This window comes from Castor canadensis, chromosome 1, assembly GCF_047511655.1.
Source record: "Castor canadensis chromosome 1, mCasCan1.hap1v2, whole genome shotgun sequence".
Taxonomy (NCBI): Eukaryota; Metazoa; Chordata; class Mammalia; order Rodentia; family Castoridae; genus Castor; species Castor canadensis.
The window spans coordinates 59,680,522-59,701,105 of NC_133386.1; the positions used below are offsets into that span (position 1 = coordinate 59,680,522).

At 32.0% G+C, this 20,584-nt stretch overlaps 1 pseudogene; it reads left to right on the forward strand.

Moving 5' to 3' along the window:
• The first annotated feature begins 287 nt into the window (after positions 1–287).
• LOC109697337 (ATP synthase F(0) complex subunit C2, mitochondrial pseudogene) lies at positions 288–2,750 on the forward strand (annotated as a pseudogene).
• Positions 2,751–20,584: the final 17,834 nt, after the last annotated feature.

Below are 20,584 nucleotides of genomic sequence, written 5' to 3' on the forward strand. Positions count from 1 at the left end.
ACATTCTGGAATTTTGATGGAAGCTATTCTTAGGCAGTTGTCTCCATACAGCAGACATAAAATCCTAGCTCTCTACTTGGGTTTTTCTGATACTATGTGCATTCGTCTTTTTTCTTTACTTTAGTGAAATACTTGAGTTTGTAAATGGTAAAGTTTTATTTAGCTCAACATTTAATTGGCTGAAATTCCAAACAGCATATGACAATTCTTGTAAGGGTCCCATTAGCTATATCACATCAAATCAGATTCTGCAAAAATCAGAATATTCTGTGAAAGGAAGAAAACACATGGGGTCCTATGAGGACAGTAAGAATAAAGCCCTCAAGAGCAGACACAATAGTTGCATGAACTCCAACTAAACCCTGCTTTTTAGAGGTCTAACCAACTCTCAACATTACCAAATTGGAGACTACCCTTCCAACACATGAACTCATGGGGCAACACACTTAACCAAATCAAGCCAGTTTGCAATTAAGCAAGTATGTGAGGAAGATGCCTTTTTATAGCCTCAATAGTGCCAAAGCATAGGCTCCAGTCAGTCTTTGTGAAGGGAGGGTTATACCACTTTTACAATGTCTTGGGACATTAGAGTGGTTATTTCTAAAATCTTTTACTCCTTTTCCTACACTGCACTCTTTCTGTTCTTTTGGAAGATAGACAAGGTTGGGGGTAAGTTTTTGTTGATGATCCCAGATTGTCAGCGTTTTAATCTCTATGTATGAGACACATGCATCAAAAACTAATCCCAGGAAAACCATCAGTGTTTTGTTTCTTGCTCCTGATGTTCTTAGCTAGCATTTCTTCTTCTCTTACCTTTCAGAATCTTCGTATGTTAGCCCTATATATGTCATTCAGGATTTTTTGACTTTTTACATATAGAAGGATAGGAAAACTACATCTAATCCATCTCTCTGAAAATATAAGAACTACACATTCCAGAACTTTTAATGTGAGTTTGTAAGATTAACCATAATTTATTTTAGCATATATTCTAATTTAACTTCTAAAAATTTCATCACAACTATAATAAATGCTTGAATAAAACTAAAACTAGATTATGATATTCAAATTTGAAAGGTTTTAGTCAAAATGTGAGCCAATTACGTTGCCTAAGGAATTATACCTATGAATGTAAACTTCTGATTCTTCCACATAATAAAAATATTGTTCAACAAGGAAAAAGAGTTAGAAAATCAACAAATAGAAGAATTACCTTAGGAGAATTATAAAAGTAAATGAAAATAAAGTCAATAATTATAGCTGGCTATAGTGTAAAACTGATTTAAATTAAGTTCTCTTTAAAATGTTGTGATTAAGAATTTGGGGTGGAGGCACAGCTCAAGTGGTTGAGTTGTTGGTTAGTAAATGCAAAATCCTGAGTTCAAATCCCAGAGCTACCAAAAATTAACCTAAAAAAATTTTGGATGATTTTAGTATATCACTAGAGACAAAGTACAATATATCACATTTAAACCAAATATATTAATTTCATATTGCCCTTTCTTTATATATTTAAGGTTCTATTTTTGTTCAGAGAGTAGGACATACAATTAGCTGCACCTTGCTCTTGGTTTCTTGAAGCATGAATAAATGTTCAATATGTGGTAATATATACGTAACTTATGATTCAGTGATTGTTGAAGAAATTGTAACCTTTTCAAATAAAAAAGATATCATTTAAAATAGAAAATAGGGGATGTCCATATGCCAAAGAATGAATCTAAGTTCCTGTCCTTCACCCATTACAAAGATTTACAAAGATTAACTCAAAATGGATTAAAGACTTAAATGCAAGACAAGAAAATATGAAACTACTTGAATGAAACAGAAGAAGTGATTCAAACTATTGGCATGAATCAGGATTTTTTCAAAATCCAAAAAGCACAGTAAATGGAAACAAAAATAGACAGCTGGGATTTCATCAAGCTAAAAAGCTTCTGTACCACAAAGGAAACAATCAAGAATGAATGGGAAACGATTCTGAATGCATGTATCTGACCAGGGACTGATATCCAGAATATATAAGCACTCATCATCTCAACAGCAAAACAACAACAGCAAAACAAGTAATATCATCAAAAATAGGCCCCCTGTCTTCTCTGTGGTGGGAGGAGCTCTCTTGCCACACCCCCTTACCCTGAAAATGTAAGCCTACTCCAGTTTGTCTCCATATCATCCTTCTTCAGGAGTACCTCCCAGCTGCTAAGTCATCACTATCTGCAGAGGTGCTAAACTAACTAGACACTAATCTCAGAAGCTTGACATTCCCATGTCTCCTAACCTCACTTGTACCCAGTTGTAGCTTCCAAACCAGCATCATTTCAAGGGACATTGACAAAGCTGCAGAGTTCACTGGAGCTGGGGGTAACACAGTTGGGGTGGCTGGCTCTGGGGCTGGGATTGGCCCTGTGTTTGGAAGCCTCATTATTTATAATGCCAGGAACCCTTCCCTGAAAAAGCAGCTCTTCTCCTACACCATTCAGGGTTTTGCTCTCTTAGAAGTAATGGGGCTCTTTTGCCTGATGGTGGGTGGCCTTACTTACCCTTTTTGCCGTGTGAAGGACCCTTCTCTACCTTCCATAGCTCTTTCTCCCATGTCTTATCTGTTCTGTATGTTCCTTTTCTGTACCTCCCCAGAAAGTACAGGGAAGGTGGTTGGCTCGGGGTTTGAAAGAGGGAAGACAAATAAATACTGTGTTAATAGGAAAAAAATAGGAAGTCACACAAAACTACACATTGGTGGGATGTAAATTTGTATAGCTATTGTGGAAAACACTTTGAAGTTTCCTCAAAAGTTACAAATCAAACTACTACATGGTCTAGTCCCACTACTGAATGCTTATTCAAAGGAAATAAAGTCAGTATGCTGAAGAAACATCTGCACCCCCCTATTTATGGCAGCACAATGCACAATAGCCAAGGAATGGAAACAACCTAAGTGTAAATTAACTGATAACTTCATAAAACAGTTATGATGTATGTGAACAATGGATATTCTTCAGGCATAAAGAAGAATGAAACACTATCATTTACAACAACATGGATGGGACTGCATAATTTTATGGTAAATGAGATAAGCAGAAGGCAAACATAAAATACACCTAGTGCATGATCTCATCACGCAGTGATGTGGAATCTAAAAGTGTTCATCTCATAGATGTGTGAACCATGACTAATACAGAAATTGAGAGGAGAATGGTGGTTACCAAAGCCCAGGAATTGGGAAGAGGAATGAAGAAAGTTTGATCAATGAATACATTTGATCAATAAATTACATTTAGATCAAAGCAAGCAGTGCAGGGTGCTACTACATAGTATGGTGATTATAGCTAACAATTTTGTGCTATACTTTCAAAATGGTAGAAGAAAGAACCTAATAAATAACCTCACAAAAATTCATAAATGCTTGATAAATTCTATATGTACACACATATACATACACATTTATACAATTTGAAGATGTATTGGCCATTTCATGATACCCTATTAAAATGTACAGTTTTTATATTTTTGCATCAGCTACAATAAAACATAATATTAGACTTTTGTCAAATTAATATGTCCTAAATAATGAAATACGGCTCTAAAATTGAATTTCATTAAGTTTCAAATATAACAGTCATGGTCAAATGCCTCAAAGACACACAGATTTCAAAGTAAAAGTAGAAATGGTAGATGTAATTTGACAAATACTCAATGAAATTGAAATACTAATCAAAAAATTAATGCTAAATCGTCTTGCTAAATTTCTATTTTTTGAGAATTTTTAAGTCATTAATCCAACATGTTTACTTCAAAACATTGCCTCAAAATTGTGTACATCATAGAATAAGAAGGAAAAATTTATGACTCATTTAACATCAGTGAAATGTCAATTACACAACCTATTTTGTTGGGTTATTATCAAAAATCTATTTTGCAAACCAGTCTTATACTTGGACAATCTGGGGTAAAGCTAACTAATTATATTTTGTAGGCATGATGGGATAAAAGAGAAAACAGATACCAGATGGCAAGAAAAGGACAACTATCAATAACTCAGCAAGAAGGAACTTGCCTACATCAATTAAATCTATTAAACCAGTAGGAATAAGAATAATTATGTCAATTTGTATGCATCTTCTATACCCAGGTATATAAAATTTTAAATAAAATTCCCATCTATCTATCAGTAGGCGTCCTGAAATATACATGAGTCACATTTCTTTTAAACACATTAACCAGCAAAAGGTTTTTTACAGATTAAAGATGAGATTCCAATTAGCATCTACTAATTTACCATGAAATGACTGTCAGAAGACTACATGGCACACAAGAGTTTACTGTGGTCTAAAGATGAAGATACAAACACTCAAAAATATGATCTTGAAAATCTATGTGTAGGATGATTAATGCCATCCCACCACTTCCCAGAAACTAAGCTTTCTGTTCTTCAGTATCCATTTACTCTTATTTTAAAGTCATCATCGCAGTAGCAATAAGTATAAAGTGGGTATAAGTCCTATATTTTGAGTTCAATTTTCTGGGGGCAAAATAAAAACCATTTTAAAGGACCATTTGGCAACAGTGGATTAAATCTCTCTATCCGTTATTTTAACCATGTGTCCTTCATTGTTTTTTGGTGTGTTAACGGCATCTTGTTTTGTTTTTAAAGAAATGTAATGAAAGATTCAATCCAGTTTGTGGTTGCATTCAAGACTGATTGCCAGTTAGTTCTAAATTATTTTCTTGCCATATTAATAGGACTTTTTCTTCATATAAATGTTTAAATTAACTGAACAAAACAAGCTTGCAAAGAATAACCTTGACCTTTTGTGAGGTAGGTTTAACTTAATAGCTTATATCACTGGCTGAAGAATTTACTATTGAGGAAAATAATTTTCTTCCTTTACTGTCTATCCTAACATGATATTTTAGAGCCAAAATTAAATTAAAAACAAATAATGTATAATATGATAAAGTGACATTGAACATGATAAATTTATGGTCTCAAGGCCAACCTAAAATTTAGAAAATGTAAAAACTACCTTTTGCAGAGCATGGTAATTTGGTTCAACTTTTAATGAAAGAAATTATTTTAAACAGACTCTATCCAAGAGTCTATTGGAAATTGTAAATTAGTATGGTATCTTATATATTACTGTAGTTTTGACACTGAAAACTAAGAATTCATTCTTATATTTGAACAGAATGTACAGTAAGGGCTAAAGACAAAACATTGAAAAGCACTTTCAACGTCTGCCTAGCAAGCATGAGGCTCTGAGTTCAAACCCAAGTACTGCCAAAGAAAGTATGAAAGTTTGATTTATAACATAGAAATGATTTACTTAGGAAGCAGATAAAATAAATGGTAAAAACATATTTTGCAAATATTTAAATGATGGTATATTCAGGTTCCCACTATCACAGTGTTAGGGTCTATCTGTGCTTTTAGGTCATTCAGCCAAAAGATCAACAAAGAAACTTCAGAGTCAATAAATATGCCCATTAGAGCAAATGGACATGATAGACATCTACAGAGTATTCCTCTCAATGTGCAATACACATTCTTTTCTGCAGATCATGGAACTTTCTCTAAAATAGACCATATTTTAGGACATAAAGCAAATCTCAACAATTTTAAGAAAATTGAAATAACCCCTTGGATCAAGTCAGATCACAACAGAATAAAACAGAAAAAGAAAACCGCAAAAGAAATCACAGAAAATATTCAAACACATGGAGACTGATCACACTGATGAATGACTACTGGGTAACTGAATATATGAGGGAAGATACCAAAAAGTTCATAGAATGAATGAAAAGGAAAACACAACATGTCAGAATAAGTGAGACACAACAGTCCGTGCTAAGTGGAAAGTTTATAGCTAAAAGTACCTACATTAAAAAAACACAGAGACTTCTTGAATAAACAACCTAATCATGTACCTTAAGCTTCTAGAAAAACAAACCAAACCCAAAACTAGCAGGTGGAGAGAAATAATAATAATTAGGGCCAAGATCATTGAGATTGAGACCAAAACTATACAAAGAATCAATGAAACAAAAAGTTGGTTCTTTAAAAAGATGATCTACAAATCCTTAGCCAACATGACAAACAAAGGCAGAAAAAGACCAAAATTAATAAAATCAAACATGAAGAAGGGGAGGTAACCACAAATACTAATGAAATCTACAAGGTCATTAGAGAATACTTTGAAAACACATTCAAATAAACTGGAAAATCTAGAAGAAATAGATAAATGTCTAGATGCATATAACCAACCAAAATTGAACCAAGAAGATTTTAACCACATAAATAGACCTAACACAATGAGATTGAAGCAATAATAAAGAGCCTCCCTACAATTCAGAATACTTGAATTATCATTTCCATATAAAAATATTACAAAATTGATTTTGTATATTTATGTTTTCTAAAATAACATCAAATATAAATCTTTTTATATTTTTAGTGAATTTCATTACAAAATTTTCACACATGTATACAGAGTATTTTGATCATTTCATTTTGATCATTTCACCATCGATTATTCTCTTCTGTTTGCCTAACTCTCCTGTTTATTCTCTTCATCTTACCAAATAGTCCCTCTTCTATTTTCACATCTTTTTAAATTTTTATTGTGGTGCTGGGTGGGGGTATATTGTGGCATTTACAACAGTTCCTACAATATATTATATATAGTATATATGAATTCACCCTCTCCACCAATCTCTTTTATAACTTCTCCTGCACCTTCCTTGTATTGTTTCAGCAGGTATCATTTTTCCATTCACATACATGTATACACAGTATTTGCACCATATTGATTCTGCATATGAGAGAAAACATTTGATAGTTGTCTTTCTGAATCAGGCTTATTTTACATAATATGAGGATCTCAAGTTCCATCCATTTTCTTGCAATGGCATAATTTTATCTTTTTTTATTGATGAATAAAACTCTATTGCATAAAAATATATATTTCCCCACCTCCTCTCCCCTCCTACTGGCAACCTCCTACTACTTGGGCAGGACCTGTTCCCCTGTTCCACCCTCCTGTTCTCCAATTTTGTAAAGGGATGAAGAAAAAAATAGCAATTTAGCTTGCTTAGGATAAAGGTGGCCACATAGGTAGTTTCCTTGTGATGTGTTCATGTATATATGTATTATAACACCAATTGGTTTATCTCCTCTAATTTTCTTCATTCTATGTTAGTCACTTTCTTATGGTGTTTTCAGATGATTTAAGATTTATATATTCATTCTTGTATAGAGAGCATATCAACTATATTCAAGTTCTTAGTTTCCTTCTTTTCCCCTTTCCTTCCTCTTAGTGTGACCAGTGCTTCATATTATTGCATTTGTAATGGTTCTATACTCCACATTTGAGAGAGAACATGTACGTTTTGGTCGTCTGAGCCTAGCTAACTTTACTTAAGATGATGTTTTTACTTTTCTTTTTTGTTGTTGTTGTTCATTTATTCACATGTGCATACATTGAGTCATTTCTCCACCCTACCCTCCTGCCCCACCCTTCTCCCCTCCCCTCCTCAGTTTCAGGCAGGTCCTGTTCTGCCCTTGTGACTGATTTTGTTGAAGAAAGACAAAAGCATAATAAGAAAGACAAACTGTTTTTGCTAGTTGAGTTAAGGATAGCTATACAGAAAGATTCCTACTACTGCTCTCATGTACCCATGTGTTACGATCCATGTTGATTCAACTCTAACTGATCTTTACATTGGTTCCTGATCACCTGCTAGTGAAAAACCTATCATTTTAAGGTTTCTGTATAAGTCCCTTTAGAGTGGGGACATCAAATGCTTTCATATTTTGGGTTTTCTACCTATTCTTATATCCCATATTTGCTCTCCCCTTTTCTTGTGATCCAAGTCCAACAACATGGCTGCATTTGCCCTAGATCTAAAGTCTGCATATGAGGGAGAACATATGATTTTTGTTCTTCTGAGCCTGTCTGACCTTACTCAGGATGATGTTCTCCAGTTCCATCTATTTACCTGCAAATGATAAGATTTCATTTTTCTTCATGGCCGAGTAAAATTCCATTGTGTATAGATACCACATTTTCTTGATCCATTCATCAGTACTGGGGCATCTTGGCTGTTTCCATAACTTGCTATTGTGAATAGTGGTGCAATGATAGCCATTCTTATTGGGGTAAGACTAAGGATGTTGAACATTTTTTCTCATGTTTATTGGCCATTTGTTCTTCTTTTGAGACCTGTCTAATCAATGCATTTGCTCATGTATAAATTAGGCTATTTGTTCTTTTGATTTTCAATTTTTTGAGTTATTCTTACATCTTGATTTTAATCCTCTGTCAGATGAATAGCTGGTGAGAAATTTCTCTCATTCTGTAGGCTGTATTTATCTAGTAATTTATCTTTTGATGTGCATAGCTTTCAAATCTGATGCAATTCTATTTGTTAATTCTTGCTATTATTTCCAGGACTATTGAAGTCTTTTTCAGGAAGACTTTGTTTATGACTATATCTTGAATTGTTTACTATATGTGTTCCTCTATTGTTGTTTTTTTTTTTTTCAGTTACAGGTCTTACATTTAGATCTTTGATCCATTTTGAATTGATTTTTGTTCAGGGTGAGGGATAAGTATCTAGCTTCAGGCTTATGCATGTGATTATCCAGTTTTCCCAGAATAATCTTTGAAGAGGCTGTTTGTCTCCAACATAAGGTTTTTGGCACATTTGTTGAACATCAGCTAACTATAGCTTTGTAAGTAAGTTGATCTCTGAGATCTATATTCTAGTTTATCTGTCTACATGCCTGCTTTAGTGCCAACCATTAGGCTATGTTTGTTACTACAATTCTGTTAGCATTATTTGAAGTCAGGTATCAGATACCTCCAGCATTGCTGTCTTTGACTATGGCTACTTTAGTTATTTAACTATTTGTGATTCCACATGAATTTTGTGGTTTTTGACTATTTCTGTGAAGAATTTCATTGGAATTCTGTCGAGGATTACATTGAATCTCTAGATAACTTTCAATAATAAGTGCATTTTCACAATATCAATTCCCCAAGTCCATGGACATATGATATCTTTCCTTCTTCTATTGACTTCTTTAATTTCTTTCTTGACTGTTTTATAGTTTCATTCCAGGGGTCTTTTATATCCATGGTTAGATTTATTGCTAGATATTTTTGAGGCTATTGTGAATCTCAGTGAGTGAAGAAAATTGCCTAAAATTGGGAGATTTTCATACTGAGGAAAGACATGATGAAAAATTTATGTGACCTGTTTAGTAATGAATAGCTTACAAAATATATAAGAAAATATAAGATTTAGTTTGTCCATTTTAAGAATTACAATTGTATTTATGAGTCATCTCTTTATGGCATAAAGGTTATTAGTGATTTAATCCTATCTAATGTTCTATCCTTATGGCTCTCACATTTAAATTATGATTATGTGATGTTCTCACTCACTTTCTTACCCTCTTTGACTACAATCTCTCTGTCCTCTAGATTTCTTGGATGATATCTACTCATATGCCAAGATTCATCATAGACTCTTAGAAGCCTTTTCCAAACATATTCCCTAACTTAACAGAGTTTAATGACACTAGCAGAATGTTCTTCTTAAGTCAAAATCATATAATGGTTAATTTTCTCATTCCTCCACCCTTTCACCCAGGAGTATGAGCTGACTGAAGCTTAAAAGATTTTATTCAACTTCATGTTTCAAAATCCTACACATTGCTTAATATTTATTTAGAGTTTCATGCATATTTATTTACAAAGATCTAAATTAGTGAGCAGTAAGAGTATGGCACAAAATTACTGAATTCCAAATTGAAGATTCTTCATGTGCTAAAACAGTAATGCTTGAGAGGAATTGCTATCTTTGGTGGTAATTTCCAGACAAATCAGTTATATAGACATATAGGTAAATAGATTGGATATATAATATCTAAAGAGAATATAAAGACTCGTTCTGAAAGTGGCCTTCAAAGAATATATCATGCAAAATTACTAGAATTAAAATCTCACCTGAAAATTTTAAGTGAAAGCATATACATAAAAATAGCTTTAGTTCCATTTCTTATAATATGCATAAGAAATTTTTTTCTGAGTACAGTTGGTTATTAAAAACTTTAAAATTTTTAAGAAAATAGGACCTTTTTAGAAGGGGAAGATATCAAAAGAGTTAAATATTGTCTCATTATTTTAGAAGATTTTAAAAAATGATACCAATAATGAAGTTGTTACCTACTTTAGTACTATCTCTAATATAAACCTATATGATACTAGAGAGCTTATCATAATATTCTTGATTCCTTTAATAGCTCATAATTTCTAATGGTAAAATGTGCTCCTCTAAATTTTCTAGCAAAAAATAACATTGTGTCAACTTGAAAATTTTACTAACTCCTAGAGTGTCAATTACTGTAGAACTATAACACCTTTAACTTTGATGTTATACTCTTGACATATTCATAGTAAGATTTGCATTCATGATTTGATTCTTGGGTAATTTGAGTTTTGGACTGAAAAGAAAAGTAAATATTATAATTATTAAAACAATATGACACAAATGATCACATTTCAATTAAAACTCCTAAGTCTAAAGAAGTTTAAAATCTAAATATGATACCAATGGAGATGTCACCAGTATGTCATCACCAGTAGAAATATATTAAGTGACTTCATGTGATGGTGTAAGTATTTTTTCCTACAGCCCATGTTCTGGCCCTTGGATTTATGGTATTAAGCATATTTTTATTCTTACAAATCTATATATTAATACATATCAGAATGATAAAATATTAGTAGAAAATTATAAACCTCATAATCAATATAATAAGTGTATGTATTCATCTGTTAATGTATTTATGAAAAAGGGAAATATTAATTAAAGACTGCCTGGAGAACATGAGGGGATAGACTTAGTGAATATAATAATGTTTAATAGGATATCTAGGAAAGCAATGCAGTTATCTTAATGCATGTATGGTTTGTCACTACAGCCAGAAATAACCTACTTTATGAAAAGATATGCCAAAAGGAATTGCAATATAACTGTAATGCACTATAAAGGATGATGTTAGCTATGGGTATTTCATATATGGCTTTTATTGTCCTGACATAAGCTCGTTCTGTATGTAATGTGTTGAGAGGCTTATTTTTGTTATTGTTGTTGTTTTGTTTTTGTAAAAAGGGCTTGAAGTTGGTCATTTATCTACATCTATTGAAATGATCAAGGAAATTTTTGTGATTTACAACATTAGTTTGCATATAACTTTGGTTGATTTTCATATCTGAATATCTTTTCATCTCATAAAAAATAAAATACTTAGAAATTACCTTAGTCTCCTCAGGCTGCTGTAACAAAATACCATGAAGTGTGGTTTAGAAACATTAGAAATTTATTTCACACAGTTCTGGAGGTTGGGTAGACCAAGATTAAGACAGATTAGGTGTCTGTTGAGATCCCATCTCACAAATGCCCTGTACCTTTATATCATGGAAGGGATAAAGGTCTGTCTGGGGTTTCTTTTTATAAGTGCACTAATCATTCATGAAAGTTCTATCCTTATAACACACTTATGTCAAGGAGGTCCCCACATCTTATTATCATCAATTTAAGGGTTATTATTTCTACACATGAATTTTGAGCAGCCTGGTAGCTCATATCTGTAATTTTAGCTACATTGGAGAATTAAATTGGGAAGACCATAGTATGAGGCCACCTGAGTAAAACTGAGACCCCTATCTCCAGTATAAGAAGATCAAAATGAACTGAAGTGTGGGTCAACTGGTAGAGTGCCTTCTTTGCAAATGTGAAACCCTGAGTTTAAACCCCAGTAAAACCAAAATAAATAAATAGCTAATAAATTCTATTTTTATGAGTTGAAAGAATTGGTATTGTTAAAGGGCCCATATAACCCAAAGCAATCTTCATATTCAATGACATCTTTATCAGAATCTAAATACATGTTTCATAAAATAGAAACATAATCCTAAAAGTCATGTAGAAACAAAGAGGACCACGGATAGTCATGATAATTTTCAATAGAAAGAAAAAAGTTAGAGCACCATGCTCCCTGATTTCAAAAAATATTACAAACTTACAGTAATGAAAGCTATGCAGTAGCTGGGAACAGTGGTCTTACCTATAATCCCACCTACTCAGGAGAGGGAGATTGGGAATATCGTGGTTTGAGGTCAGCCTGAAAAACTAACTTTAAAAAAGCAAAAATAGTAGGGGGTATGGCTGAAGTGGTAATGTGCTTGCCTAGCAAGTACAGGCTCTAAGTTTAAACTCACACACTTTTTTTTTAACAAGCAAACAAACAAACCACTATGGTTCTGACAGAAAATATCGATGTATGTGCCAATGAGGCAAAGCGGAGATCCTAGAAATAAACTTACTCATAGAATCAACTTATCCACAGTAATGCCCAGAATACACATTGTGAACAGCTGTCTTCACAATAAATGCTGTTGGAACAGCTTATTCTACAATAAAAAAACCTGAATTTATTATTCTTAATATGCAAAATTACCTCAACATACACAAAAAATGATTTTAAATTTGAAAATTTCTAAAACTACAAAATTTTTAATAGAAAATATAGGGGAACATTATTGACATTTGACAAGATTTCTTGGATATAACACCAAAAGCATAGATGACAAAAGCATGATTAACACATATAACAAACGAATATGGTGCTACATAGCCAGGGAAATAATTGGCAGAGCACAAAGATAGCTTAAAGATTTTGAGAAAATATTTGCAAACTTTATGTATGCTAAGGGATTAGTTTCAAAATATATAAGGAACTGCTAATAATAATAACAACAAAACTGTGAAGGATTAAATATGCATTACTCCAGAGAAGACATAGAATTGACTAAGGTCATAATGAAAAGATGATGAAAATCACTAATCAGCCAAGAAATACAAGTCAAACACAATGAACTATCAGCTCTGCTAGTATGATTACAATCAACATAAATCAAATGATATGAGACAGTAATGTAAAATAGGTCATGATAAGGAGAGGGTACCAGTGGGAGGAGGAGGGTAAATGAAGAGGATAAAGGACGGTGAAAATGGTTGAATTACTTTCTATACGTGTGCGAATATGGAACACTGAAACCTGTTGAACTCATTTTAAGAGGGGGAAATGAACCAAACTGGGATACATTGTATGCATATATGGAAATGTCACAGTGAGACCCCCTGTACAACTAATATATACTAATAAAAATGTATAAAATTGATACATGTTGGTGAGATTGGAGAGAAATTAGAACCCCATCATCTATTGTAGGTAATGTGTAATGGTACAGACACTAGAGAAAATACTGTTAGAGGTTGTTTAAAAGTTAAAAATAAAACTACCAGATGATCTATCAATCCCACATGGATATATATATAGAAGAATTAAAATCTACAGTATCATATTCATTGCAGCATTATTGACAATAGGTATGATATGGAAATCACCCAAATATACATCTTCAGTGAAATGGATAAGAAAATGTGAGATATGTATACAGAAGAGCTGAAATTTATATTTTATATATATGTGTGTATATATATATGTATACTATATACATATATATTATATTTATATATGTGTACATATATAAGATATAATATATGTATATGTATACACATATATGTATATACATATTTGTAATATGTACATATATATCTCATACATACATATATGTATATATATGGAATAGTGGAATATTTCTCAAAGTTAAAAAATAAAGGAATTCCTACCATTGTGACAATTTGGGTGAACCCTGAAGACATTTTTCTAAATGTAATGTCAGTCACAGATGGACAGTATTTCCTTACTGCTCTTATATGACACATCTGAAGAATAGAATTATACCTCACAGCAGCTAAAGGAATGGAAGTAGACAATAAAATAGTGACTATTAAAGGATATGCTAGGGTGATCTGGACAGGGATTGTTTAATGTACATGTAGTTACAATACATAAAAAATATAGTTTCACTAATCTAATGTACAATGTAGAGTTTTTATCTGACAAGTTATTTTATACTTAAATAGTTATTTAGAGAATAGATATCATATTAAATGTTCTTACACAAAAAGTGATACAGAAACTTTTGGATGTGATAGACATATTTCCTACCTGAATTCTGTTGACACTTACATAAATATATACATATGTCCAAACTCAGAAATAATATGTATAATCATGTATATTTTTTATATACCATTTATGCCTATACTGGAAAAATTAAAATAACATGGCTTCTTTTTATGTTATTAAGTTATTTTAAATTAATGTATGATAAGCAATTTATTTTCTTTCCTATTTTAATTACAAATTTTAAGTAAAATAAATGACAGAAAATACTGAAATATATTTTAAGCATCATGTAAATCTAATACAATTTCTCATTATTATCAGTTCACATAGTGGATCATCACTTTTTCTTCAGTTTCATGAGGAAGTTTAAGTTATGTACTGTGTTTTATTATCAGCCATATATGTTCCTAATATCTAAATAATTTTCATCACAAAATTAAACTGAATCTCTGAATTTGATTTACCAAATTAATTAGTAAATGCAGACTAAGCATTCTGTAAGTTCATTTTTTTTCCAGTTCTTGTGAACATCCCTGGAATTGGCTAGGGACTCACTTAGCTCTAGCATTATACAACAACAATTTCAAGAGAAGCAGCACTTCTGAGAATATGTGTGTAGTATTCTAAATGTTTTCAAAGACTCGTTATAGTGGTTTTTCTGCTTTCCTTCCTTTCTTTTCTTTTTCATATCCCTTAAGAAAACCTCGGGCACTATATACTAGAATAAATTGTTATGGATGTTATGCTAGAAAAGAAAAGGTGCTCTCAGGCACAGACCAGGAGCACATTGTCTATTCTGTGAGGTCAGGAATGTCTTCCCTGAGGAAGTTTTGAAAGAATAGTCTGAATACTAATTAGAACGGGAATGGTTTCCAGGTATAGGCAGTAGCATTTTTAAGGTCTTAAGAAAAGGATAAAGAAAACAAAATTTATCTATCATTTATCTATCTATCTATCTATCTATCTATCTATCATCTATCTATCCATCTATCCATCTATGTATCTATCATCTCTTTCCATGTCATTGAATGTCCTTCTCAAACTTATATGATGTTTATTTGATGTCTCAGTGGCAATTATAGCCACACCTAAAGCCACACAGTAGACAAATCTACACAGACTGTGTAAGGATATACTCTAACACCAACTTCATGGCCTTTAGCCTGCACTACTGGAAAAAGCTTTTGTTGATGAGAAGTGAGTTTAGAAGATATTTTTGAATGATATGGAATACATTCTCTTTTCCAAATGAAAATAGATGTGTTTTCTCATACTCATCTCAGTCAAAAAAAGTCAAATTCAAAGAAACTTCTAGGAGATGAATACATATATCTCTGGAACTTAAGAGACATATAAGACAAGTTTCTGATAAAAAAGAGATAGGAATGGACTATATTCTTGAAAGTATAGAGCATTAAAACAACTCCAAGTTAGGATTGATTTTTGAGATTGAGGACTATTTCTCTGGCTTAAATGCTGGTCATTTTGGAAAGATGATTAAAACTGATTCTAAGTCATAAGGATGAGGCTCCCCTGTAAAGGGAAATGACCTTGGCAGGGTGATTAAATTTTAGGATCCCCAAGAGAAGAATAAAAAATTAGAAAAGACCTGTATCATAAGGAACTGTTCTTGTATATGTATGAATGAGGAGACTTCAAGAAAAAGAAAGTTATCCAAGACAAAAAAATATCAATTTGAAATATATGTCTAGATCAGGGAGACTCCACTTAATTTTATAACTGTGTCATCTTCTATGGTAATTCTCTAAGTCATAGGAAACAGAAACTGTAACTGGCAAGTGAGGATGAATTGAAAAAGCATTAATTTTAAATTAATTTTGGAATTGCTACTGTTCACAGTGAGGAAAACACAAACTGCAGAACGATACAGCAAACTTAAAAGCTGAGAAATAATCATTTATACAGAAATATGTAAATTGGAAAATCTTGGCTGTAAAGCATAAGGAGACCACAAGAAATACACATATGTATAGACAGATAACCAGATCTGCTGAAAGGAAAATCCTATTCTCACCCTGAAAACATTTAAGTTCATTCTTAATGTACTGAACAAACTACAAAGCCCAAAATACAGTTCAACTATAGATTAGACATAGGCATTCACTCAGAAAACTAGACAGATTAAAAGCATGTAATTTCTTCATATGCATCATAATTAATCCATTATGTGCTGTTAATTCACATAACACATAATAAAATAAAATTTAATTATAAAAAAGAAAAGTAAAAAGAATGATCAAAACAATTTGATGAAAGTACATATGCAGGTATGGACATATCACAATGACATGTATAATTAATTCCTTTGTACAATTAGTATGAACAACAACAAAAAAAGAAAAAGCTAAGAAAGAGGTCCTTGAGATTATACACATTTTGGAATTATCAAAAATAATTCTTAAAAAGAAAAAATATGCATTACAGCTCCAGTTAAGACAGTGAACTAAATATATGACTTTTTCTTGCTTATTTCTATTAGCATGTTAAAATATATATTTTAGATAAGAAACTGATCGTGCAGTTTCAGGTATGTTTTCTTTGCCCATGTTATATTATCCTTTTATATACAATTACACCTTATTGGTTTATAGTTTATTGACACATTTATACGTTTGATCAGAGTTTGGGCATACAAGTTCCGTTACTGGTGATGTTTGAAATTATTATGAAAAACGGGTTTTATCTTCCCATCAATACCCTACACTCCTTTTCAAAATATTTGTGTGGGTTCATTTTTACTTTTTAAAGCTAGCACAAATTCACCAGTAAAACAAAGTTTGTAGTATTATTTTTAATTGTAAATCCTGCTCTTAAAGTCTCTAAAGGCTATTTAAGCTTTGCATAAATCATCAACTGAGTTCACATGTGGTTTTAAGTGTCTCACACATCCAGATGCGTGTGTGCAGATGTTAAGTGGTAGGAGTATTAATCTTTGGTATATTATAGTAGTTGGACCAATGGTTCTAGATTAGATTTACTATGGCTTTTACATGGAAGCATAAAAATAATATCTTAGGAGAATTATCCATACTCAAAAACCAAATAAACAATGTGTGTCCCATAAATTAGTCTGACAATAGGAAACTCTCTGTAGATCCTTTAATAATAGAACAAGAATTTGGTCTCACAGAAACTGAAAGAAAGTGTATTCAAGTGAGAGAAATTATAGGCAAGAGTCAACAAAATATGTACAGAAAATAGTCTATTAAGAATGCAGTGTTAAATGTATTAGGGAAAGTATTAGTAAGAGCCATTTCACTAGTGCTGAGAATAAAGCTAGATTGATGGGTGAGAAATAGTAGGCCACATGAGTAAATAAAAATATTATTTCAGAGTATGTTCTCAAAACACGCTCTGAGTCATGTATGTGAATTAGGAGAGCAAGCCTATCCATCTTTTATACTGACTTATTTGAATGAATGTGCTTTCAGTAGAAACAGCTACACTGAAGCAGAGCTCCTTGAAGGCATGTGTAATAAACTATACGTATTCAGCAACTTTCGTCCATTTAAACCCGTTGCCAGAGATCATATTCTAGAAGATAACGCCAACAAAATGACACCAATGGCATGCTGTTGTTGCCATTAGATTCTAAAATCTTTCTGCATTTGAATTTCACCTCACATCAACTATTGCACTCCATTTTAAGTAAATTGCTAACAGCCATGCAGGTAAATTATAACTCAACCAAGCAGTAATACCAATAAATCGAACAAGAATAATGAAGGACAAAACTATGGCTGGATGTTATATATAAGAATGTTTACAAACTTGATTAGCACATGGAGTTTTAAAGAAAAATATTTTATTATGCTAAATAAAATTAGATTTTATGGCACTTTTAGCTGTCTAACAGCTATCTATCTAGATAGATGATAGATAGATAGATTCTGTGTATATAAGTATACAAAACCATTCTAAAAGCAATTAGATTTGAGTTATCAATATTAGTATAATGTGATAGATGACATTTTACAGCTCTTAAATGAGCGTGATATTAACTGCAAGAAAGCAATTTGGGCTTGACATTTTATCTCTTCTTTAAAGTCTGTCTGAAGAATTATCTATTCATTAGTACACAATGTACAGCTTTATTCACATACTTAGATGTGCAGCAGTTCCCCTATCTTCAGTTTATTTTTCCTCAGTTTCAGTTATGTCTGGTCAACTATTGTCTGAAAGTATTAAATGGAAAATTTCAGAAATAATGCATTCATTTTGAATTGTGAGTCATACTGGCTAGTGTGATGAAATCTTGTGCTACCCTGGTCCATGCTGCCTAGAATGTGAACCATTCCTTTGTCCAGTATACTACAGTGTATATGCCACCTGCCCATTGGTCATTTTGTAACCATTTCAATTATCATTTCCACCCTGGTGCTATCACAGTACTAGTTTTCAAGGAACCCTTAATACACATAGCAATGGTAGAAAAACATGAGTCATGACACTAACAATTCAGATATGACAAAGTTAAGTCATTACGTCCTTCCTTTAAGTGAAAAGACAGAACTTCTTGACTTAAATACAAAATTATGCTGAGGTTGTAAACATCTACATAAAAACAAATTTTCTGACAGTTAAATTGTGAAAAATTCCAAGCTAGTTTTGCTATGACACCTCAAACTGCAAATTATGATCACATGTGTTAAGTACTTAGTCATTCACCTTGGCTTGTAGACATCATGTAGGTATTGTATCCGTTCCCATCTCATCACTCTTCATATAAAGGTCATCTTTATTTACAGTTAAATAAGATAGTTTGAGAAAGAGAGAGAGAGAAAGAGAGAGAGAGACTAAAGAGAAAGACCACATTCACATGTTTTACTACAGTATGTTCTTATAAGTTTTCTAATTTATAATTAGTTAACAAACCTCTCACTGTGCCTACTTTATAAATTAAAGTTCATTAGAGGTATGTATTCAAAGGAAAAGTAGTATATATCAGGTTTAATCTATGTGTAGTTTCAGAATTACTGGAGGACTTAGAAGATATCAACCACAGATAACGATGCACTGTTGTACATTTGTGGATTGTGTTCACTTCATTTTATCCCTCTAAAGTACTTCTTAAAAATAAACATAGTAGCATGTGGCTCCAAAAATGTTAAAGTAACAACAGAAATGCATATTAACAAGGAGTGGAACCTTTCCCTTTTTGAATGGTTATCCACATGACCTAAAACATATAAATTTGCATATCACTGAAAAGTCTCACAATATTAAAAATTTCACTACTCTAAAAAAAAAATCTCTAAACATATATTGCTCCTGCAAGATTCATGAACTCAGAACAGACATAGAATGTGAAACTGAGAACAGTTTCAATACTCAGAGCTAGCATACTGTGGTACTATGATATAGAACTGGTTAAAATAACATTTTTAACACAATATGTAGAATAAGTAAAACTAGTAATATTACATACCACGATGATCAAAATACTCATCATATTCCCTCATATTTATTAGGCACTTTAAAATGTTAGCTATTACATTATTAGCTTTTTGATATTCTTTCATGTTGAAAGAAAAGGATGAGGGCCACCACAAGCCTATGGACGGTACTAAAAGTACTGGGCTAAACTAGTCTGGATTTTACAGTTTCATGAACTATGTTAGCTTAAATTCTGCTAAATTCTAAACTAACTGAGTTAAAGAGTTGACAATAAATGGTATGATTATAATGATTTACTAACTGCTACCAAAACTCCAGAGAAATTATTGCACGAGACAAAGCCTCTGATGTTATGAATACTTTTTATTTCTCTTAATATATACATTTTACATTGTAAAGAGTAATCACCAGAGCATAGTTTTTTTCAGAAATTTGTCATTTAATATAATCTTATTGGAGGAATATATATGGAGTATATTTGAACATGGCCTGACTGAACTTTGACAACCCTGCATTTCTTATCCTATCCAGTTATCTTTAGAATAATTAAATATATTTCTGACTTCCAACTCCATTATCTTTTCTATTCCTTCAAAGAACAGTAACACAGAAATATCACTTGGGAGAGACAAGGAGTCATTTTAAAAGGTCTGAACCTGAAGATCAGAAATGCCAAAAAAAAATTTCTGTGTTTTTCTTCACATTAAAATAACATATTGCACACATAAGAAAAAAAAAGAGTATACAAGTCAGTTAACTAATTATATAGTCATACAATCACAAATATTTATTTTAAGATATAGGAAAGTAGTTTGCAAATGCCCATGGACAGAGATCAAATACGGAAGTGTTTTTAGTGTACATAATTACCTCCCATGAGAGCTATGAAAATTAATGAGTTAATGTTTAAAAAATGGCTTGAAATATTTTGATGAAAATGTCATTAAGTTTTTATAACTTCAACTTGTTAATTAAATTTTCTAAGGAATATTATTTTATTACTATCAAAGTCAAGTACAGTATGTCCTCCCGATGTGACCTACAATATAAAATTACCAC